This window comes from Oncorhynchus tshawytscha, linkage group LG28 (genome assembly GCF_018296145.1).
Source record: "Oncorhynchus tshawytscha isolate Ot180627B linkage group LG28, Otsh_v2.0, whole genome shotgun sequence".
In the NCBI taxonomy this organism is placed as follows: Eukaryota; Metazoa; Chordata; class Actinopteri; order Salmoniformes; family Salmonidae; genus Oncorhynchus; species Oncorhynchus tshawytscha.
The window spans coordinates 7,992,009-8,016,707 of record NC_056456.1 but is presented as its reverse complement, the minus strand read 5'-3'; the positions used below and the strand labels follow the sequence as shown (position 1 = coordinate 8,016,707).

At 36.2% G+C, this 24,699-nt stretch overlaps 1 long non-coding RNA gene across 1 annotated transcript; it reads right to left on the bottom strand.

Moving 5' to 3' along the window:
- Window positions 1-20,192: 20,192 nt before the first annotated feature.
- Window positions 20,193-24,080, bottom strand: LOC121841171. Its single transcript, XR_006080173.1, has 2 exons — window positions 23,991-24,080; window positions 20,193-20,349 (listed from the first exon to the last, which is right to left on the bottom strand). It is a non-coding gene; the product is annotated as an uncharacterized LOC121841171 (long non-coding RNA).
- Window positions 24,081-24,699: the final 619 nt, after the last annotated feature.

The following is a 24,699-nucleotide window of genomic DNA, read 5'->3' as shown; positions in this document are numbered from 1 at the left end:
CTTATTTCTGCATTTCAAATCTTGCAACTTGCTGAAAATTGTCCACAGTGTTCCTACCAGCTAGTTTAAACAGTTCTGCAAAAAGTTACTTACATTGCATCAAACATGATTTAGACCTTGTTTATGGAAAAGTGTTTATTGCTGTATTTCAATGTTGCAACTTGCTGAAAACAGTCTACAGTGTTCCTACCAGCTAGTTTAAACAGTTCTGCAAAAAGTTACCATTGCATCAAACATGATTTAGACCTTGTTTATGGAAAAGTGCTTTATTTCTGCATTTCAAATCTTGCAACTTGCTGAAAATTGTCCACAGTGTTCCTACCAGCTAGGTTAAACAGTTCTGCAAAAAGTTACTTACATTGCATCAAACATGATTTAGACCTTGTTTATGGAAAAGTGTTTATTTCTGTATTTCAATGTTGCAACTTGCTGAAAATTGTCCACTGTGTTCCTACCAGCTAGATTTAAACATGGAAAAGTTTTAACAGTTCTGCAAAAGTTACTTACATTGCATTAAATAAAACATGATTCAGACCTTGTTTATGGAAAGTGTTTATTGCTGTATTTCAATGTTGCAACTTGCTGAAAACAGTCTACAGTGTTCAAGCACAGCAAAAATTGGACATCCAGAGTGCATCAAACATGATTTAGTGCTTGTTTATGGAAAAGTGCTTCATTTCTGCATTTCAAATCTTGCAACTTGCTGAAAATTGTCCACAGTGTTCCTACCAGCTAGGTTAAACAGTTCTGCAAAAATCCATTGCATCAAACATGATTTAGACCTTGTTTATGGAAAAGTGTTTATTTCTGCATTTCAATGTTGCAACTTGCTGAAAACTGTCCACATGTTGCATCAAAAACATAACAAAAAAAATTCAGACCTTTAAACATGGAAAAGTGTTTATTTCTGTATTTCAATGTTGCAACTTGCTGAAAATTGTCCACTGTGTTCCTACCAGCTAGGATTAACAGTTCTGCAAAAAGTTACTTACATGATTGCATAAAACATGATTCAGACCTTGTTTATGGAAAGTGTTTATTTCTGTATTTCAATGTTGCAACTTGCTGAAAACAGTCTACAGTGCAGTTGTTCAGCACAGCAAAAATTGGACATCCAGAGTGCATCAAACATGATTTAGTGCTTGTTTATGGAAAAGTGCTTTATTTCTGCATTTCAAATCTTGCAACTTGCTGAAAATTGTCCACAGTGTTCCTACCAGCTAGCAATAAACAGTTCTGCAAAAAGTTACTTACATTGCATCAAACATAATTTAGACCTTGTTTATGGAAAAGTGTTTATTTCTGTATTTCAATGTTGCAACTTGCTGAAAACTGTCCACTGTGTTCCTACCAGCTAGGATTAACAGTTCTGCAAAAAGTTACTTACATTGCATAAAACATGATTCAGACCTTGTTTATGGAAAGTGTTTATTTCTGTATTTCAATGTTGCAACTTGCTGAAAACAGTCTACAGTGTTCAAGCACAGCAAAAATTGGACATCCAGAGTGCATCAAACATGATTTAGTGCTTGTTTATGGAAAAGTGCTTTATTTCTGCATTTCAAATCTTGCAACTTGCTGAAAATTGTCCACAGTGTTCCTACCACTTAGCAATTAACAGTTCTGCAAAAAATACATTGCATCAAACATGATTTAGACCTTGCTTATAGAAAGTGTTTATTTCTGTATTTCAATGTTGCAACTTGCTGAAAATTGTCCGCAGTGTTCCTACCAGCTAGTTTAAACAGTTCTGCAAAAAGTTACTTACATATTGCATCAAACATGATTTAGACCTTGTTTATGGAAAAGTGCTTATTTCTGCATTTCAATGTTGCAACTTGCTGAAAATTGTCCACAGTGTTCCTACCAGCTAGTTTAAACAGTTCTGCAAAAAGTTACTTACATATTGCATCAAACATGATTTAGACCTTGTTTATGGAAAAGTGTTTATTTCTGCATTTCAATGTTGCAACTTGCTGAAAACAGTCTACAGTGCAGTTGTTCAGCACAGCAAAAATTGGACATCCAGAGTGCATCAAACATGATTTAGTGCTTGTTTATGGAAAAGTGCTTTATTTCTGCATTTCAAATCTTGCAACTTGCTGAAAATTGTCCACAGTGTTCCTACCACTTAGCAATTAACAGTTCTGCAAAAAATACATTGCATCAAACATGATTTAGACCTTGCTTATAGAAAGTGTTTATTTCTGTATTTCAATGTTGCAACTTGCTGAAAATTGTCCGCAGTGTTCCTACCAGCTAGTTTAAACAGTTCTGCAAAAAGTTACTTACATATTGCATCAAACATGATTTAGACCTTGTTTATGGAAAAGTGCTTATTTCTGCATTTCAAATCTTGCAACTTGCTGAAAATTGTCCACAGTGTTCCTACCAGCTAGTTTAAACAGTTCTGCAAAAAGTTACTTACATTGCATCAAACATGATTTAGACCTTGTTTATGGAAAAGTGCTTTTTTCTGCATTTCAATGTTGCAACTTGCTGAAAACTGTCCACTGTGTTCCTACCAGCTAGGATTAACAGTTCTGCAAAAAGTTACTTACATTGCATAAAACATGATTCAGACCTTGTTTATGGAAAGTGTTTATTTCTGCATTTCAATGTTGCAACTTGCTGAAAACAGTCTACAGTGTTCAAGCACAGCAAAAATTGGACATCCAGAGTGCATCAAACATGATTTAGTGCTTGTTTATGGAAAGTGTTTATTTCTGTATTTCAATGTTGCAACTTGCTGAACACTGTCCACTGTGTTCCTACCAGCTAGGATTAACAGTTCTGCAAAAAGTTACTTACATTGCATAAAACATGATTCAGACCTTGTTTATGGAAAGTGTTTATTGCTGTATTTCAATGTTGCAACTTGCTGAAAACAGTCTACAGTGCAGTTGTTCAGCACAGCAAAAATTGGACATCCAGAGTGCATCAAACATGATTTAGTGCTTGTTTATGGAAAAGTGCTTTATTTCTGCATTTCAAATCTTGCAACTTGCTGAAAATTGTCCACAGTGTTCCTACCACTTAGCAATTAACAGTTCTGCAAAAATACATTGCATCAAACATGATTTAGACCTTGCTTATAGAAAGTGTTTATTTCTGTATTTCAATGTTGCAACTTGCTGAAAATTGTCCGCAGTGTTCCTACCAGCTAGTTTAAACAGTTCTGCAAAAAGTTACTTACATATTGCATCAAACATGATTTAGACCTTGTTTATGGAAAAGTGCTTATTTCTGCATTTCAAATCTTGCAACTTGCTGAAAATTGTCCACAGTGTTCCTACCAGCTAGTTTAAACAGTTCTGCAAAAAGTTACTTACATTGCATCAAACATGATTTAGACCTTGTTTATGGAAAAGTGTTTATTTCTGTATTTCAATGTTGCAACTTGCTGAAAATTGTCCACAGTGTTCCTACCAGCTAGTTTAAACAGTTCTGCAAAAAGTTACTTACATATTGCATCAAACATGATTTAGACCTTGTTTATGGAAAAGTGCTTTATTTCTGCATTTCAAATCTTGCAACTTGCTGAAAATTGTCCACAGTGTTCCTACCAGCTAGGTTAAACAGTTCTGCAAAAAGTTACTTACATTGCATCAAACATAATTTAGACCTTGTTTATGGAAAAGTGTTTATTTCTGCATTTCAATGTTGCAACTTGCTGAAAACTGTCCACTGTGTTGATTACAGTGTTAAACATAACAAAAAAGTTTTAATCCAGCCATCAAAACATGATTTAAACATGGAAAAGTGTTTATTTCTGTATTTCAATGTTGCAACTTGCAAAAAGCTAGGATTAACAGTTCTGCAAAAAGTTACTTACATTGCATAAAACATGATTCAGACCTTGTTTATGGAAAGTGTTTATTGCTGTATTTCAATGTTGCAACTTGCTGAAAACAGTCTACAGTGCAGTTGTTCAGCACAGCAAAAAAATTGGATCCAGAGTGCATCAAACATGATTTAGTGCTTGTTTATGGAAAAGTGCTTTTTCTGCATTTCAAATCTTGCAACTTGCTGAAAATTGTCCACAGTGTTCCTACCAGCTAGGTTAAACAGTTCTGCAAAAAGTTACTTACAATTGCATCAAACATGATTTAGACCTTGCATGGAAAAGTGCTTATTTCAAAAAACTGTCCACTGTGTTGATTACAACTCGAATAAACATAAAAAAAAAGTTTTAATCATGATTTAGACCTTGTTTATGGAAAAGTGTTTATTTCTGTATTTCAATGTTGCAACTTGCTGAAAGTTGTCCACAGTGTTCCTACCAGCTAGTTTAAACAGTTCTGCAAAAAGTTACATTGCATCAAACATGATTTAGACCTTGTTTATGGAAAAGTGCTTATTTCTGCATTTCAATGTTGCAACTTGCTGAAAACAGTCTACAGTGCAGTGTTCAGCACAGCAAAAATTGGACATCCAGAGTGCATCAAACATGATTTAGTGCTTGTTTATGGAAAAGTGCTTTATTTCTGTATTTCAATGTTGCAACTTGCTGAAAATTGTCCGCAGTGTTCCTACCAGCTAGGTTAAACAGTTCTGCAAAAAGTTACTTACATTGCATCAAACATGATTTAGACCTTGTTTATGGAAAAGTGCTTATTTCTGCATTTCAATGTTGCAACTTGCTGAAAACTGTCCACTGTGTTGATTACAGTGTTAAACTAACCAGCTAGTTTAAAAACATGATTCTGCAAAAAGTTTTATTTCTGTATTTCAATGTTGCAATTTGCTGAAAATTGTCCATGTTTCTAAAACATGATTACAGACATGATTGTTTATGGAAAGTGTTTATTTCTGTATTTCAATGTTGCAACTTGCTGAAAAGTCTACAGTGCAGTTGTTCAGCACAGCAAAAATTGGACATCCAGAGTGCATCAAACATGATTTAGTGCTTGTTTATGGAAAAGTGCTTTATTTCTGCATTTCAAATCTTGCAACTTGCTGAAAATTGTCCACAGTGTTCCTACCAGCTAGCAATAAACAGTTCTGCAAAAAGTTACTTACATTGCATCAAACATGATTTAGACCTTGTTTATGGAAAAGTGTTTATTTCTGTATTTCAATGTTGCAACTTGCTGAAAATTGTCCACTGTGTTCCTACCAGCTAGTTTAACAGTTCTGCAAAAAGTTACTTACATTGCATAAAACATGATTCAGACCTTGTTTATGGAAAGTGTTTATTGCTGTATTTCAATGTTGCAACTTGCTGAAAACAGTCTACAGTGCAGTTGTTCAGCACAGCAAAAATTGGACATCCAGAGTGCATCAAACATGATTTAGTGCTTGTTTATGGAAAAGTGCTTTATTTCTGCATTTCAAATCTTGCAACTTGCTGAAAATTGTCCACAGTGTTCCTACCACTTAGCAATTAACAGTTCTGCAAAAAATACATTGCATCAAACATGATTTAGACCTTGCTTATAGAAAGTGTTTATTTCTGTATTTCAATGTTGCAACTTGCTGAAAATTGTCCGCAGTGTTCCTACCAGCTAGTTTAAACAGTTCTGCAAAAAGTTACTTACATTGCATCAAACATGATTTAGTGCTTGTTTATGGAAAAGTGCTTCATTTCTGCATTTCAAATCTTGCAACTTGCTGACAATTGTCCACAGTGTTCCTACCAGCTAGGTTAAACAGTTCTGCAAAAAGTTACTTACATTGCATCAAACATAATTTAGACCTTGTTCATGGAAAAGTGTTTATTTCTGTATTTCAATGTTGCAACTTGCTGAAAATTGTCCACAGTGTTCCTACCAGCTAGTTTAAACAGTTCTGCAAAAAGTTACTTACATTGCATCAAACATGATTTAGACCTTGTTTATGGAAAAGTGCTTTTTTCTGCATTTCAATGTTGTAACTTGCTGAAAACTGTCCACTGTGTTCCTACCAGCTAGGATTAACAGTTCTGCAAAAAGTTACTTACATTGCATAAAACATGATTCAGACCTTGTTTATGGAAAAGTGCTTATTTCTGCTTTTCAATGTTGCAACTTGCTGAAAACAGTCTACAGTGTTCCTAGCACAGCAAAAATTGGACATCCAGAGTGCATCAAACATGATTTAGTGCTTGTTTATGGAAAAGTGCTTTATTTCTGCATTTCAAATCTTGCAACTTGCTGAAAATTGTCCACAGTGTTCCTACCACTTAGCAATTAACAGTTCTGCAAAAATACATTGCATCAAACATGATTTAGACCTTGCTTATAGAAAGTGTTTATTTCTGTATTTCAATGTTGCAACTTGCTGAAAATTGTCCGCAGTGTTCCTACCAGCTAGTTTAAACAGTTCTGCAAAAAGTTACTTACATATTGCATCAAACATGATTTAGACCTTGTTTATGGAAAAGTGCTTATTTCTGCATTTCAAATCTTGCAACTTGCTGAAAATTGTCCACAGTGTTCCTACCAGCTAGTTTAAACAGTTCTGCAAAAAGTTACTTACATTGCATCAAACATGATTTAGACCTTGTTTATGGAAAAGTGCTTTATTTCTGCATTTCAAATCTTGCAACTTGCTGAAAATTGTCCACAGTGTTCCTACCAGCTAGTTTAAACAGTTCTGCAAAAAGTTACTTACATTGCATCAAACATGATTTAGACCTTGTTTATGGAAAAGTGCTTTTTTCTGCATTTCAATGTTGCAACTTGCTGAAAACTGTCCACTGTGTTCCTACCAGCTAGGATTAACAGTTCTGCAAAAAGTTACTTACATTGCATAAAACATGATTCAGACCTTGTTTATGGAAAGTGTTTATTTCTGTATTTCAATGTTGCAACTTGCTGAAAACAGTCTACAGTGCAGTTGTTCAGCACAGCAAAAATTGGACATCCAGAGTGCATCAAACATGATTTAGTGCTTGTTTATGGAAAAGTGCTTATTTCTGCATTTCAATGTTGCAACTTGCTGAAAACAGTCTACAGTGTTCAAGCACAGCAAAAATTGGACATCCAGAGTGCATCAAACATGATTTAGTGCTTGTTTATGGAAAAGTGCTTCATTTCTGCATTTCAAATCTTGCAACTTGCTGAAAATTGTCCACAGTGTTCCTACCAGCTAGGTTAAACAGTTCTGCAAAAAGTTACTTACATTGCATCAAACATAATTTAGACCTTGTTTATGGAAAAGTGTTTATTTCTGTATTTCAATGTTGCAACTTGCTGAAAACTGTCCACTGTGTTCCTACCAGCTAGGATTAACAGTTCTGCAAAAAGTTACTTACATATTGCATCAAACATGATTCAGACCTTGTTTATGGAAAGTGTTTATTGCTGTATTTCAATGTTGCAACTTGCTGAAAACAGTCTACAGTGCAGTTGTTCAGCACAGCAAAAATTGGACATCCAGAGTGCATCAAACATGATTTAGTGCTTGTTTATGGAAAAGTGCTTCATTTCTGCATTTCAAATCTTGCAACTTGCTGAAAATTGTCCACAGTGTTCCTACCACTTAGCATTAACAGTTCTGCAAAAAATACATTGCATCAAACATGATTTAGACCTTGCTTATAGAAAGTGTTTATTTCTGTATTTCAATGTTGCAACTTGCTGAAAATTGTCCGCAGTGTTCCTACCAGCTAGTTTAAACAGTTCTGCAAAAAGTTACTTACATATTGCATCAAACATGATTTAGACCTTGTTTATGGAAAAGTGCTTATTTCTGCATTTCAAATCTTGCAACTTGCTGAAAATTGTCCACAGTGTTCCTACCAGCTAGTTTAAACAGTTCTGCAAAAAGTTACTTACATTGCATCAAACATGATTTAGACCTTGTTTATGGAAAAGTGTTTATTTCTGTATTTCAATGTTGCAACTTGCTGAAAATTGTCCGCAGTGTTCCTACCAGCTAGTTTAAACAGTTCTGCAAAAAGTTACTTACATTGCATGAAACATGATTCAGACCTTGTTTATGGAAAGTGTTTATTTCTGCATTTCAATGTTGCAACTTGCTGAAAACTTGTCCACTGTGAAAACTGTCCACAAAAAAGTGTTCCTCCATCAAAACAGCAAAAATTTCAATGACAAAATTGTCCAGAGTTACATACATTGCATCAAACATGATTTAGTGCTTGTTTATGGAAAAGTGCTTTATTTCTGCATTTCAAATCTTGCAACTTGCTGAAAATTGTCCACAGTGTTCCTACCACTTAGCAATTAACAGTTCTGCAAAAAATACAATTGCATCAAACATGATTTAGACCTTGCTTATAGAAAGTGTTTATTTCTGTATTTCAATGTTGCAACTTGCTGAAAATTGTCCGCAGTGTTCCTACCAACTAGTTTAAACAGTTCTGCAAAAAGTTACTTACATATATTGCATCAAACATGATTTAGACCTTGTTTATGGAAAAGTGCTTTATTTCTGCATTTCAAATCTTGCAACTTGCTGAAAATTGTCCACAGTGTTCCTACCAGCTAGTTTAAACAGTTCTGCAAAAAGTTACTTACATTGCATCAAACATGATTTAGACCTTGTTTATGGAAAAGTGCTTTTTTCTGCATTTCAATGTTGCAACTTGCTGAAAATTGTCCACAGTGTTCCTACCAGCTAGTTTAAACAGTTCTGCAAAAAGTTACTTACATTGCATCAAACATGATTTAGACCTTGTTTATGGAAAAGTGCTTTATTTCTGCATTTCAATGTTGCAACTTGCTGAAAACTGTCCACTGTGTTCCTACCAGCTAGGATTAACAGTTCTGCAAAAAGTTACTTACATTGCATAAAACATGATTCAAACCTTGTTTATGGAAAGTGTTTATTTCTGTATTTCAATGTTGCAACTTGCTGAAAACAGTCTACAGTGCAGTTGTTCAGCACAGCAAAAATTGGACATCCAGAGTGCATCAAACATGATTTAGTGCTTGTTTATGGAAAAGTGCTTATTTCTGCATTTCAATGTTGCAACTTGCTGAAAATTGTCCACAGTGTTCCTACCAGCTAGGATAAACAGTTCTGCAAAAAGTTACTTACATTGCATAAAACATGATTCAAACCTTGTTTATGGAAAGTGTTTATTTCTGCATTTCAATGTTGCAACTTGCTGAAAACAGTCTACAGTGTTCAAGCACAGCAAAAATTGGACATCCAGAGTGCATCAAACATGATTTAGTGCTTGTTTATGGAAAAGTGCTTTATTTCTGCATTTCAAATCTTGCAACTTGCTGAAAATTGTCCACAGTTCCTACCACTTAGCAATTAACAGTTCTGCAAAAATACATTGCATCAAACATGATTTAGACCTTGCTTATAGAAAGTGTTTATTTCTGTATTTCAATGTTGCAACTTGCTGAAAATTGTCCGCAGTGTTCCTACCAGCTAGTTTAAACAGTTCTGCAAAAAGTTACTTACATATGCATCAAACATGATTTAGACCTTGTTTATGGAAAAGTGCTTATTTCTGCATTTCAAATCTTGCAACTTGCTGAAAATTGTCCACAGTGTTCCTACCAGCTAGGTTAAACAGTTCTGCAAAAAGTTACTTACATTGCATCAAACATAATTTAGACCTTGCTTATAGAAAAGTGTTTATTTCTGTATTTCAATGTTGCAACTTGCTGAAAATTGTCCGCAGTGTTCCTACCAGCTAGTTTAAACAGTTCTGCAAAAAGTTACTTACATATTGCATCAAACATGATTTAGACCTTGTTTATGGAAAAGTGCTTATTTCTGCATTTCAAATCTTGCAACTTGCTGAAAACTGTCCACTGTGTTCCTACCAGCTAGGATTAACAGTTCTGCAAAAAGTTACTTACATTGCATAAAACATGATTCAGACCTTGTTTATGGAAAGTGTTTATTGCTGTATTTCAATGTTGCAACTTGCTGAAAACAGTCTACAGTGCAGTTGTTCAGCACAGCAAAAATTGGACATCCAGAGTGCATCAAACATGATTTAGTGCTTGTTTATGGAAAAGTGCTTTATTTCTGCATTTCAAATCTTGCAACTTGCTGAAAATTGTCCACAGTGTTCCTACCACTTAGCAATTAACAGTTCTGCAAAAATACATTGCATCAAACATGATTTAGACCTTGCTTATAGAAAGTGTTTATTTCTGTATTTCAATGTTGCAACTTGCTGAAAATTGTCCGCAGTGTTCCTACCAGCTAGTTTAAACAGTTCTGCAAAAAGTTACTTACATATTGCATCAAACATGATTTAGACCTTGTTTATGGAAAAGTGCTTATTTCTGCATTTCAAATCTTGCAACTTGCTGAAAATTGTCCACAGTGTTCCTACCAGCTAGGTTAAACAGTTCTGCAAAAAGTTACTTACATTGCATCAAACATGATTTAGACCTTGTTTATGGAAAAGTGCTTTTTTCTGCATTTCAATGTTGCAACTTGCTGAAAATTGTCCACAGTGTTCCTACCAGCTAGTTTAAACAGTTCTGCAAAAAGTTACTTACATTGCATCAAACATGATTTAGACCTTGTTTATGGAAAAGTGCTTTTTTCTGCATTTCAATGTTGCAACTTGCTGAAAACTGTCCACTGTGTTGATTACAACTCGAATAAACATAACAAAAAAAGTTTTAATCCCAGAGTCCATCAAAACATGATTTAAACATGGAAAAGTGTTTATTTCTGTATTTCAATGTTGCAACTTGCTGAAAATTGTCCGCAGTGTTCCTACCAGCTAGTTTAAACAGTTCTGCAAAAAGTTACTTACATTCAAACATGATTTAGACCTTGTTTATGGAAAAGTGCTTTATTTCTGCATTTCAAATCTTGCAACTTGCTGAAAATTGTCCACAGTGTTCCTACCAGCTAGCAATTAACAGTTCTGCAAAAATACATTGCATCAAACATGATTTAGACCTTGTTTATGGAAAGTGTTTATTTCTGTATTTCAATGTTGCAACTTGCTGAAAATTGTCCACAGTGTTCCTACCAGCTAGTTTAAACAGTTCTGCAAAAATTACATTAGAGTGCATCAAACATGATTTAGTGCTTGTTTATGGAAAAGTGCTTATTTCTGCATTTCAAATCTTGCAACTTGCTGAAAATTGTCCACAGTGTTCCTACCACTAGCAAAACAGTTCTGCAAAAATACATTGCATCAAACATGATTTAGACCTTGCTTATAGAAAGTGTTTATTTCTGTATTTCAATGTTGCAACTTGCTGAAAATTGTCCGCAGTGTTCCTACCAGCTAAGTTTAAACAGTTCTGCAAAAAGTTACTTACATTGCATCAAACATGATTTAGACCTTGTTTATGGAAAAGTGCTTATTTCTGCATTTCAATGTTGCAACTTGCAAAACTTCCACTGTGTTCCTAAAATTAACAGTCTGCAAAAAGTGTTCATTGCATAAAACATGATTCAGACCTTGTTTATGGAAAGTTTTATTTCTGTATTTCAGTTGCAACTTGCAAAACAGTCTACAGTTACATTGCATGGACAAACATCAAACATGATTTAGTGCTTGTTTATGGAAAAGTGCTTATTTCTGCATTTCAATGTTGCAACTTGCTGAAAATTGTCCACAGTGTTCCTACCAGCTAGGATAAACAGTTCTGCAAAAAGTTACTTACATTGCATAAAACATGATTCAAACCTTGTTTATGGAAAGTGTTTATTTCTGCATTTCAATGTTGCAACTTGCTGAAAACAGTCTACAGTGTTCAAGCACAGCAAAAATTGGACATCCAGAGTGCATCAAACATGATTTAGTGCTTGTTTATGGAAAAGTGCTTTATTTCTGCATTTCAAATCTTGCAACTTGCTGAAAATTGTCCACAGTGTTCCTACCACTTAGCAATTAACAGTTCTGCAAAAAATACATTGCATCAAACATGATTTAGACCTTGTTTATGGAAAAGTGTTTATTTCTGTATTTCAATGTTGCAACTTGCTGAAAATTGTCCGCAGTGTTCCTACCAGCTAGTTTAAACAGTTCTGCAAAAAGTTACTTACATATTGCATCAAACATGATTTAGACCTTGTTTATGGAAAAGTGCTTATTTCTGCATTTCAAATCTTGCAACTTGCTGAAAATTGTCCACAGTGTTCCTACCAGCTAGGTTAAACAGTTCTGCAAAAAGTTACTTACATTGCATCAAACATAATTTAGACCTTGTTTATGGAAAAGTGTTTATTTCTGTATTTCAATGTTGCAACTTGCTGAAAATTGTCCGCAGTGTTCCTACCAGCTAGTTTAAACAGTTCTGCAAAAAGTTACTTACATTGCATCAAACATGATTTAGACCTTGTTTATGGAAAAGTGCTTTTTTCTGCATTTCAATGTTGCAACTTGCTGAAAACTGTCCACTGTGTTCCTACCAGCTAGGATTAACAGTTCTGCAAAAAGTTACTTACATTGCATAAAACATGATTCAGACCTTGTTTATGGAAAGTGTTTATTGCTGTATTTCAATGTTGCAACTTGCTGAAAACAGTCTACAGTGCAGTTGTTCAGCACAGCAAAAATTGGACATCCAGAGTGCATCAAACATGATTTAGTGCTTGTTTATGGAAAAGTGTTTATTTCTGCATTTCAATGTTGCAACTTGCTGAAAACAGTCTACAGTGTTCAAGCACAGCAAAAATTGGACATCCAGAGTGCATCAAACATGATTTAGTGCTTGTTTATGGAAAAGTGCTTCATTTCTGCATTTCAAATCTTGCAACTTGCTGAAAATTGTCCACAGTGTTCCTACCAGCTAGGTTAAACAGTTCTGCAAAAAGTTACTTACATTGCATCAAACATGATTTAGACCTTGTTTATGGAAAAGTGCTTTTTTCTGCATTTCAATGTTGCAACTTGCTGAAAACTGTCCACTGTGTTCCTACCAGCTAGGATTAACAGTTCTGCAAAAAGTTACTTACATTGCATAAAACATGATTCAGACCTTGTTTATGGAAAGTGTTTATTGCTGTATTTCAATGTTGCAACTTGCTGAAAACAGTCTACAGTGCAGTTGTTCAGCACAGCAAAAATTGGACATCCAGAGTGCATCAAACATGATTTAGTGCTTGTTTATGGAAAAGTGCTTTATTTCTGCATTTCAAATCTTGCAACTTGCTGAAAATTGTCCACAGTGTTCCTACCACTTAGCAATTAACAGTTCTGCAAAAATACATTGCATCAAACATGATTTAGACCTTGCTTATAGAAAGTGTTTATTTCTGTATTTCAATGTTGCAACTTGCTGAAAATTGTCCGCAGTGTTCCTACCAGCTAGTTTAAACAGTTCTGCAAAAAGTTACTTACATATTGCATCAAACATGATTTAGACCTTGTTTATGGAAAAGTGCTTATTTCTGCATTTCAAATCTTGCAACTTGCTGAAAATTGTCCACAGTGTTCCTACCAGCTAGGTTAAACAGTTCTGCAAAAAGTTACTTACATTGCATCAAGCATAATTTAGACCTTGTTTATGGAAAACTGTTTATTTCTGTATTTCAATGTTGCAACTTGCTGAAAATTGTCCGCAGTGTTCCTACCAGCTAGTTTAAACAGTTCTGCAAAAAGTTACTTAAATTGCATCAAACATGATTTAGACCTTGTTTATGGAAAAGTGCTTATTTCTGCATTTCAATGTTGCAACTTGCTGAAAACTGTCCACTGTGTTGATTACCACTCGAATAAACATAACAAAAAAAAGTTTTAATCCCAGAGTCCATCAAAACATGATTTAAACATGGAAAAGTGTTTATTTCTGTATTTCAATGTTGCAATTTGCTGAAAATTGTCCACCGTGTACATACCAGCTAGGATTAACAGTTCTGCAAAAAGTTACTTACATTGCATAAAACATGATTGTTTATGGAAAGTGTTTATTGCTGTATTTCAATGTTGCAATTTGCTGAAAATTGTCCACCGTGCTCCTACCAGCTACGATTAACAGTTCTGCAAAAAGTTACTTACATTGCATAAAACATGATTCAGACCTTGTTTATGGAAAGTATTTATTGCTGTATTTCAATGTTGCAACTTGCTGAAAACAGTCTACAGTGCAGTTGTTCAGCACAGCAAAAATTGGACATCCAGAGTGCATCAAACATGATTTAGTGCTTGTTTATGGAAAAGTGCTTTATTTCTGCAATTCAAATCTTGCAACTTGCTGAAAATTGTCCACAGTGTTCAAGCACAGCAAAAATTGGACATCCAGAGTTCATCAAACATGATTTACTGCTTGTTTATGGAAAAGTTCTTATTTCTGCATTTCAATGTTGCCACTTGCTGAAAATTGTCCACAGTGTTCCTAGCAGCTAGTCTATTATTAAACCTCAGCCTGAGGCCAGGTCTTTAAATAACGAGTCCAGCCTCGTCCGTGCACGGTTTTCGGCTTTTCCCTTCGCACGACAGAGAACTTTGTGGAATCCACTCGAAGGACCAATTGTTACTGTAATTTACTTATGCCAATGTGCTTTCATCAATTGAAAGCCCTTAATTCATTTTATGAGAATTTCTAAGATTTCTTGTTTGCATAAAATAGACGCAGACCAGTCTTTCAATAATAGGTAATAGAATTTATTGTCGGAGCGCGCTCCCACTTAATCACGTGCTGATGTTTATATACAGATCATGACGTCATTTCACTGCTTTAACAGAATCCCCTCCTCTCGACCGGGACAAAGTTGAGGTGAAAAGTTCATTCTAACTTACTAACACACTCCCAGATAACTTTTGACCCCTCAACATTATCGATAACCACTAAACTGACAGTTTTAATTAACAGAAAACCTAGGAATGCACTCACTGCCTTATCTAAAAACCCCAGAGCTAAGTTTCTGTAGGGTCAACCCATAGGCTAACGACCTTATCTGTTTTCACAGTCCACAACCCATTTGTTTTATTCCTAGTTGGAATGGTGTTCATTAACTTTTATTACTCCTTGTCCGTGTCACACAATCCCTTCTTATGAACTCATATTGTTAATCAGATATAATTAAAACAGAGTATAAGTTTACTTAGTTACAGTTCCATTTAAAATGATTTGTTCAGTCATTTTACCAACACCGGGGTATTCAGAATCAGCAGTTTCTCAATTTAACCTTTCTGGCGCACGTGTTCCGCTAGCGACCCACCTCGACAACATCCGGTGAAAATGCAAAGCGCAAAATTCAAATTACAGAAATATAAGTATTTAATTAACATTCATGAAAATACATCAAAATAAAGCTTTAATTCTTGTTAATCCAGCTGCTGTGTCGGATTTCAAAAAGGCTTTACGGCGAAAGCACACCATGCGATTATCTGAGGACAGCGGCCCCGCATGCATGAAAAACATTTTTCAACCAGGCAGGTGCATCACGAAAGTCAGAAATAGCCATATAATAAAAGACTTTGAAGATCTTCTTCTGTTTGCATTCCAAAAGGTCCCAGTTACATCACAAATTGTCCTTTTGTTCGATAAAGTTATTCTTTATATCCCCAAAAATCAGTTTAGCTGGTGTGCTTCATTCAATAATCCATCGGTTTCCCTCCTTCAAAATGCATACAAAATGAATCCCAAACGTTACCAATAAACTTCTCCAAACAAGTCAAACAACGTTTATATATAATCAAACCTCAGGTACCTTAATAAGTAAATAGATGGAGAATCGTTATTGTCTTTACCGGAGATAAACAACAAAGAACGTCCTCTCATCCACACGCATGAAAACACTACAGCCAAAATGGGAGCCACTTTTTTTTCCAAAAACAAGCCTGAAACTCCTAAATAGTTTTGACATCTAGCAGAAGTCCTATGAACTCCTAGCAATCTGGGAGCATTTCGCCTCATAATAAACATGACAGCCCTTGGTAACAGTGGTATGCTGAATTGTTTTGGGGGAGGATGGTTTGTCCTCGTGGTTTCGCCTGCCGTATCAGTTCTGTTATACTCACAGACATTATTGTAACAGTTTTAGAAAGTTTTGAGTGCTTTCTATCCAAATCTACCAATTATATGCAATATCCTAGCTTCTGGGCCTGAGAAACAGGCAGTTTGCTTTGGACACGCTTTTCATCCGGACGACAAAATTCTGCCCTCTAGCCCAAAGAGGTTTTAATAATGAAACATCATTGGGCAAGAGAGAGTTGAGAGAAATTAAATGTGATCATTGGAAAAGAGGACAGTCCTGAGAGTGCACAGGCCAGTTGAGAGTGCAAATTAAACTTGAGCGCTACAGTGGTTCTTCCTTTAAAAGTTGTGTTGTACTGCAGGACAGCTTGTGGGCTATGGTATATTGGTATCTAAGGTATATTATTTACAGTAAGTGTCAGCCATTGCTGCCATTAATGGTAGTTAGTGCTAGTTTGCCCACCAGAGGGCATCTTTGAGAAGCTAAGTTATTGACATGACATGGAGCTGTAGGCCTAAGAGTCAAAGGGAGCCTTGAATAGAACATACTATATGGGATTGATGTGTAGCTTAATTAGCTTAATTTGATTAATATTATGGTTTTTCTATTCCAAGAAAAACTAAAATGCAAAAATGTCTTGCTGGTAGCCGATGTACTGAAATGCATTTTTGTTTTTATTAGAATAGGAACACATTGTACAGTCCCATTTTTCCCTTAGGCCTAAATGTTTCTGTTAGGAAAATATGGCACTGTACAACGTGTTTCTATTCCAAGAAAACAAAAATGCATTTGTTACTGTAGCTGTTTAATTGTAACTTGCTTATTGGCATAAAGGCCTAAATATACATTACATCAATCACTCATTCATTTTTGCATGTCATCATACAGCATACAAGTCATCTTTAGATACAGTCAATAATTTGACCTATAAAACAAAATAAAAAAAGGGAGCCTTGATTAATTTTACAATCACGGCTAAAGCAATTTAATTAAGGGTTTCAGTTGGGAAAATATGGCGCTGTACAGCGTGACCGATCGGGAGTAGGCCTAAGCTAGTAAGTGACTGCAAGTGAAGAGCAAAATAATCCTTTACATTTCCACATAAAAATCTGATAAAGACCAGTCCCCATGCTCTGTCACTGACTGAATTTTATTCCCATAGTAATTAGTTATGGATCCATCCAGATGGTGGTTAGAAAACAGTGCATTTGGTGGTCTATGCAAAAGATATGGGGAGAAGTGACATGCCATTAACACAGTAACTTGATTATGCCATTCTTAAGTGCAAATTTAGACAAAATAAAAAGACCTAGCTAAGACAAAGTCAAACAGTTCCTTTAAAAATTGTGATTCATTTTCTCAAATCATGTTTTTTTCCATTAACACTTTACATTTAAAGTCCCTAAACTCGGCAAGAGTCCTGTTGATAGCCCATCAAGGGTGGATGGCTTCTAGCCTATCAAGGACACATTGTTTATAGAGTTCACAAACATATGAGGGGGAGTTCCAGAGCACACAGGTGTGCCTGGCATGAATTGTGACTCCATCTCGTTCCTTGCCCTCTTCAATGCGTCATTCTCTGCTTGACTCTCCGCCAATGCCGCCTGACTCTCAGCCAATGACAAGTGACTCTCCGCCAATACCACCTAGCTCTGGACCAATGCATCAGCTGTCGCCCATATCTCTGCCCTCAGAGAATGTTTCTCTTTCTGTAGCTTAATTAATTTGATTAATATTATGGTGTTTCTATTTCATGAAAAATGAAAATGAATATCTTACTGTAACCAATGTAGTGTTTCCATTAGGAAAATATGGTACAGCGGGACCAGTCGATAGTAGGCCTAAGCTACTAAGTGACTGCGAGTGAAGAGCAAAACAATCCTAACATTTTCAAATAAAAATCTGATTGATTTACCAAGACCAGTCACCTTGCTGTCATTCAATTATATTTATTCCCTATTGTACTGCTGTTTAAAATAAACATCTGCATTTTGAAAGAGTATTTTGTATTTGTTAACGAAAGCATAAAGATGTTGATGAACAAATACTGTACAGTACATGCTTGATCCAACCTTTTGCATATCAGGTTTGGAGTTAGAAATGTAAAACTTTAGTATTTAATTACATTGCAAGTTGGGGCGATTTTTTTTCTTCTCACAACCACAGTAGCTGAGCTATTAGACTATAATTTTGTAAAGGTTGAAGAGTCTATTCTCCTGCTAACAACCCATCATGGAAATGTTGTTTGCAGAATTTACAGCTTGCTACGCTTGTGAAAAACAAAATGTCTCCAGCTGTCCATCACTACTGTAAATAAAAACACAGCATCTTACAGTGGTACAGATTTGTTATTAAATTCGATAAAAAAATGTAAGTGCACATACTTTTTTACTTTACACTAACAAGTAGTTGCCATGGTGAATAATCAAATAATAATTGGTATGACATGGCTCTCAGAATTCTCTAAGAGGTGACTTCTAAATGAAAATATTTGCAGATCAATAAAATGTCCCTGTAGATCTAATTAAATTTAGAGGATTGAAAAAATTAAAATCTAATTTTTTGTTAGGGCAAATCTGGTCTGTGATACACTCTGAAGTTTCTAAACTGTAAAAATATTGTCTGTGAGTATATAACAGAACTGTTATTGCAGGCGAAAGCCTGAGAAAAATCCAATCTGGAAGTGACTCATGTTTTGAATGCTCTGCGTTCCGATGCGTGAATGGGCTATCAACCAGATTCCTTTTTCTATGTATTCCAAAAGGTGTATATAGCATTGTGACGTAGTGGTCACCTGATGGCCACCTGATGGCATAAGCATAAGCAATAAGCATAAGCGGCTACATTGTGCAAGTGGTCACCTGATGGCTCTCAGAGTGATTCTTGCGTAAAATACAGAGCCATTTTTCCTCTCGCTCCTACTGAAAAAACAATTGTTCCGGTGGATATATTATCGAATAGATGTTTGAGGATTATTATAAACAACGTTTGCCATGTTTCTGTCGATATTATGGAGCTAGTTTGGAATATTTTTCGGCGTTGTCGTGACCGCAATTTCCGGTCGATTTCTCAGCCAAAACTTGAAGAACAAACGGAGCTATTTTGCCTACAAAAATAATCTTTTTGGAAAAAAGGACCATTTGCTATCTAAAACTGGGAGTCTCGTGAGTGAAAACATACGAAGCTCATCAAAGGTAAACTAATTAATTTGATTGCTTTTCTGATTTCCGTGACCAAGTTACCTGCTGCTAGCTGGACATAATGCTATGCTAGGCTATCGATAAACTTACACAAATGCTTGTCTTGCTTTGGCTGTAAAGCATATTTTGAAAATCTGAGATGACAGGGTGATTAATTAACAAAAGGCTAAGCTGTGTTTCAATATATTTCACTTGTGATTTTCATGAATAGGGATATTTTCTAGTAATATTTATGTCCGTTGCGTTATGCTAATTAGTGTCAGATGATTACAAAGATCCCGTTCATGGGATGGGAGTTACAAGTTAAATGAAACTGGTATATATTTTTATTTGTCACAATTTAACCAATTTTGATCTTTACTGCAGCTGACAGACAGAAGGTTCCTTACTTTTTCCCCCTTCCACTTGATAAAGGTTCCAATTGATAAAGTTATTTTTACTATGAATTTGTATATTTTAATTAATTCTCAATATTTGTTGTATTATTTGTTCTGTCTTTTCTTTTGGATTGAACTGAAATTGCAACCAACTTTCTATGGCTTGTTTAAAAAAAAAAGTCTGCATGTCAAGTATAATTCCCCCCATTGTATTTACCCAAGGTCTCGCTTAATTCCAGGACCACCAACAGTTTTGTGTTGTTGTTGCGTGATGCAGGACTCTAGTGCCAGAGAAGAGAGACTCTCAGACTGAAAACACCTCCATTAATTTATGAAAATATTCTCAATTTGTGCCACAGTTTAGACTACCAATAGATCAGCTTTCTAACTCCCCCTTTTGATAGTGTGGTGCAATGCCACCATCTACCACTAACGGTCGCGGCATAAGCTCTAAATTTTAAAAGGGAGAAACACTGTAGCAAGTGTGACTTTGAGCAAGCAGAACTTCATTGGCTGAATCTGGCTGACAGTCCCTCCCTGGTGGTTTGGATCTTGTGATTATCCTGCAAGTTACAAATCAACATAAAAATAATGACCACGTGATGTCCTGTTTGTAGATCATTGTTGCAGTCCCCCTCTGGTTAAAGTTGGTAGGCTCTCTGAAAGTGGAGCAGTCCACTACAAGGATGGGCAGTGGATGTCCAGTTGGGGATCGCCCTTGCGGTCCCCCTCTAATGGTTTACATTGGTAGGTTTCCTGGAAGCTGCAAAGTGCCACAGGAATGGCCAGGGGATGTCCTGGTTGGTGATCACCATGGCAGTCCCCCCCCCCGTCTGGTGGTTTACCATGGTAGGCTCTCTGACAGCAGGGCAGGCCGCCACAAAGATGGGCAGTGGGTGTCCGGATTAGGATCGTCGTCCCGGAACCGTCGTCTGGTCGTCCAGACTGGAAGATCTGTGCAGTAACTTAAGCAGATGTTAACAATGCACACACACTCACTAAATATATAATTACATTAATTCCAAAATGAGTGTCATTGTGGCACTAAGTGATGGTTGTATGGGGACTTTGTTTATGGCACTAATACTTCCTAAGTGTCAAAGGAACTGAACCGAAAAGGAATGAAAGCATAAACAAAAGATAAACCAAATATAGTTATCACACCAAAATCATCTGATTGGAATGTTTCTATACACGTCCAATGTCCTTGCAAAATGACATTGTCTCTAATGTCATGTCTACTGTTTTCCTACTTGGTGTAATTGCTTAGGCACTATCCTAAGTTGATAACTATATGATAAGCCTACAGTTGTAAGGTACTAGTTTTGTGCAGTCTACAGGGATGACCTACAGGGTCATCCTTTAAAAGTTGCGAGCTTTCACTGCGGGACTTAGAGGTACCCAGTGTCACGGCTTCATAGCTCCAGACCACCACAAGGGGGTGCATTATGCATTTGGGTCCAAAGGGGTGGCAGGGTAGCCTAGTGGTTTGAGCGTTGGACTAGTAACCAGAAGGTTGCAAGTTCAAACCCCCGAGCTGACAGGGTACAAATATGTCATTCTGCCCCTGAACAGGCAACTCTTCCTAGGCTGTCATTGAAAATAAGAATTTGTTCTTAACTGACTTGTCTAGTTAAATAAAGGAAAAAAAATAATATGACCAATCATATTGAGTGGTTCCAATGATGAATTGTGATGCGAGCCACCCTTGCCTTGTGGCGTTCTTCAACAAATATGGTGGTCGAACCAGATGTAAGTTGTCATAATGATAAAAAAATACAATTGAGAGGAATATGTCAGTTAATGTAGAGACAAATGTTTGTCATAAAGTTAATTTACGAAAATCGCTATTTAGCAATTTATCTGACCAGCTAACATTAGCCAGCTAGCTAGTGTTAGGAGAATGAATTTGTCATTTGTGTTGCTTAATGTTTCATGGACTCCAGCAAACCAGGCTGTCGTCTTGTGAAATAGTGAATGTAAAGAATCTAGCTAACTATCTACGTGCTTATTGTGTAGTGGAGTATAAAAATAACTGTATGCCTATGGATGTGTAGCTAGCTACAGTATGTAGCCGATCTGTGCATGGACCCTAAAACGTTTGGTATGAATATTAGTGAACCTCAGCTATCATAGTTGTTGTATCAACTTCAAGTCTGAATGGCATTAATGAAGCCTATGGATAGAGTAGAATACAATAACTTTATTGTGCCAAGGATGTAAGTCTATAAACACGTGTACTGTAGTTATCACCATGCATAAGATTCCCATATTGTAACCTGTACATTGAATATACTGATCACTGATCATGTACTCTTCCTTGGCAAATAAAGTGCTGTTCAACTATGAATCTCTGAGACATTCTTTTTCAATTATATCAAACTCCAATTTTTGAATGATGCTGTGTCTGCATGTTTGTATTACAATTATACACTTCAACAGTGTTTACCACTCCTGCTCCTGGGACATCAATGATTACAAATTGTAACTATGCAATTAATAGAAACATGGTTGATTTGTAATTCATATACACAGAAAAAAAATATGAGTATCTAACTCTCTTAATCTGCATTAATCTGAGGACACAAGACAGTATTTCAATGTGATACTTAATTTCAACCAGTGGAGAATGTGAAACGCTTTATTGAAAGAAGATCACTATCCAGGTGTTATAAATACATACAGTTGAAGCCGGAAAATGACATACACCTTAGCCAAATACATTTAAACTGGGTCAGTTAGGATCTCACCACTTTATTTTAAGAATGTGAAATGTCAGAATAATAGTAGAAAGAATTATTTATTTCAGTTATTATTTCTTTCATCACATTCCCAGTGGGTCAGAAATTTACATACACTCAATTAGTATTTGGTAGCATTGACTTTAAATTGTTTAACTTGGGTCAAACGTTTCGGGTAGCCTTCCACAAGCTTCCCACAATAAGTTAGGTGAATTTTGGCCCATTCCTCCTGACAGAGCTGGTGTAACTGAGTCAGGTTTGTAGGCCTCCTTGATCGCACACACCTTTTCAGTTCTGTGCTCAAATGTTCTATATGATTGAGGTCAGGGCTTTGTGATGGCCACTCCAACCAATACCTTGACTTTGTCCTTAAGCCATTTTGCCACAACTTTGGAAATATGCTTGGGGTCATTTGGAAGACCCATTTGCGACCAAGCTTTAACTTTAACTGATGTCTTGAGATGTTGCTTCAATATATCCACGTAAAATTCCATCCTCATGATGCCATCTATTTTGTGAAGTGCACCAGTCCCTCCTGCAGCAAAGCACCCCCAAAACATGATGCTGCCACCCCCGTGCTTCACGGTTGGGATGGTATTCTTTGGCTTGCAAGCCTCCCCCTTTTTCCTCCAAACATAACGATGGTCATTATGGCCAAACAGTTTTATTTCTGTTTCATCAGACCAGAGGACATTTCTCCAAAAAGTATGATATTTGTCCCCATGTGCAGTTGCAAACCAAAGTCTGTCTGTTTTATGGTGGTTTTGGAGCAGTGGCTTCTTCCTTGCTGAGCGGCCTTTCAGGTTATGTCGATATAGGACTCGTTTTACTGTGGATATAGATACTTATGTACCTGTTTCCTACAGGATCTTCACAAGGTCCTTTGCTGTTGTTCTGGGATTGATATGTACATTTCGCACCAAAGTACGTTAATCTCTAGGAGACAGAAGGCATATCCTTCCTGAGCAGTATGACAGCTGCGTGGTCCCAAGGTGTTTATACTTGCGTACTATTGTTGGAAATTGCTCCCAAGGATGAACCAGATGAGGTCTGCAATTTTTGGGGGCTGATTTCTTTTGATTTTCCCATGATGTCAAGCAAAGAGGCACTGAGTTTGAAGGTAGGCCTTGAAATACATCCACAGCTACACCTCCAATTGACTCAAATTATGTACATTTTCCTATCAGAAGCTTCTAAAGCCATGACATAATTTTCTGGAATTTTCCAAGCTGTTTAAAGAGTCAACTTAGTGTATATAAACTTCTGACCCACTGGAATTGTGATACAGTGAATTATAAGCGAAATATTCTGTCTGTAAACAATTGTTGGAAAAATTACTTGTGTTACTTACACTTTATGTTGGCTGACAATTTGTTAGCTACGCTGTACTTACCAACCACATAGCATATCATTACAGCAGTATGTACCCACCCGTATGTTAGCTAGCTACCTAACGTCAGTAGTTATACATCAAACTTGCCAGTATATTAACTATAGGCTATCTAACTACTCAACGTTTTATGACTTGACTATTCTCATCATTCTTAGTTTAGCTAAATGGTATAGTCATTTTGCTTTCTCAATGGACATTCAGGTGCTTTCGTAAATTCGCTCTGGCTATCTATAGGCTGGATAATAGAACGAGTCAAAATTCACACAAGGCTGAAAAACGGCTTAAGAACGTTGGCTAAATTGGAACACTAGCGCGAGCCCATAGCAAATTAAATCTTAGTCCTGTATAGCCGAGTTGTCGTCAAGTTGCATGCATTTGAGAAAAGCAATATCCAAAGCCATTAATCAGTGTTGCAGAATTAAACATTTATTTTGGCACAGAGAGAAGCCTCAGTATAGGTTCACATACTGACCTTTGTATTAAAGAAAACTGTCTGTTACTCTTCATGACATCAGTGAAGCATCAAGTATGTCTTGATTGATACTCCAAAACATTGCGAAAGAGCCTGAAATATGAATAAGTAAATATTACATTTTTTCACTGTTCTTGAGGAGCTGTTTGGATTCTCCAACTGAAAATGTCAGGACAGGTATGATGGATAATGACACATGCAGAAAAACAGTGCCTGCCATACAACATATTACAGTAGCAGTCCTATTGGTAATTGAGACAAGCAAATTTATACTGAACAAAAATATAAACGCTACATCAAAATGAAATTGCATTTGTCACATGCACTGAAAACAAGCCCTCTTGGACGTCTGCGTCCCACCTAGCCAACAGGAAATGGAAATGCGCAACGCCAAATGCTAATAGTACTCACTAAAACTCAAACTTTCATTAAAACACACATGCAAGGTACTGAATTAAAGCTACACTCGTTGTGAATCTAGCCAACAAGTCAGATTTTTAAAATGCTTTTCGGCGAAAGCATGAGAAGCTATTATCTGATAGCATGCAACACCCCGAAATACCGGAAGGGGACATAAACAAAAGAATTAGCATAGCCGGCGCTACACAAAACGCAGAAATAAAATATAAAACATTCATTTACCTTTGACGAGCTTCTTTGTTGGCACTCCTATATGTCCCATAATCACAATTGGGTCTTTTTTCCGATT